Source organism: Triticum dicoccoides, chromosome 1B, assembly GCF_002162155.2.
Source record: "Triticum dicoccoides isolate Atlit2015 ecotype Zavitan chromosome 1B, WEW_v2.0, whole genome shotgun sequence".
NCBI lineage: Eukaryota > Viridiplantae > Streptophyta > Magnoliopsida > Poales > Poaceae > Triticum > Triticum dicoccoides.
Genome location: NC_041381.1, coordinates 656,790,864 through 656,791,701, shown reverse-complemented (window position 1 = coordinate 656,791,701; position 838 = coordinate 656,790,864).

Genomic DNA, 838 nt, shown 5'->3' with positions numbered 1-838 from the left:
AACAAAAAACCCAGCCCCTGAAATGCTGATGCGTGGATGCCTTTTGGTCTCGGTTGGTGCCACCAACCGGGACCAAAGGCCCTCCTGCCTGGGCTCGGCACACCGGCCACGTGGAGGCCCATATGTCCCGGTTCGTGTTAGAACCGGAACTAAAGGTCTAGGGCATTAGTAATGACCCTTTAGTCCCGGTTCAACAACCGGGACAAAAGGCCCTAACCAACTGGGACGAATGGAGGTTATTCTACTAGTGAAGAAAGGGCAGTACCCAAGCACCGGTCCACCCACATATCAAATTATCAAAGTAACGAACGCGAATCATATGAGCGTGAGGAAAACTAGCTTGACGATAATTCCCATGTATCCTTGGGAGCGCTTTTCTCATTATAAGAAATTGTTCAGGCTTGTCCTTTGCTACAAAAAGGATTAGGCCACCTTGCTGCACTTTATTTACTTTCATTGCTTGTTACCCGTTACAAATTATCTTATCATAAAACTATCTATTACCTACAATTTCAGTGCTTGCAGAGAATACCTTACTGAAAACCGCTTGTCATTTACTTATGCTCCTCGTTGGGTTCGACACTCTTATTTATCGAAAGGACTACGATATATCCCCTGTACTTGTGGGTCATCATTGACCAGTGGACCACTCCACCCAGTTGTGTCAGGTCAGCCTAGAGGGACCCCCGGGAGCAACATCCAGGCCAAACCCACAGGTACATCCCCTCCGTGTAGACCCGACACGTTTGTTTCCCTCGTCCAGGTGCCGGCGGCGGCGCCGTCCGTGAGGGGGGCCACGCCCCGAAGACGCGTGCCGCCTCTTCGGACATGCCACAAC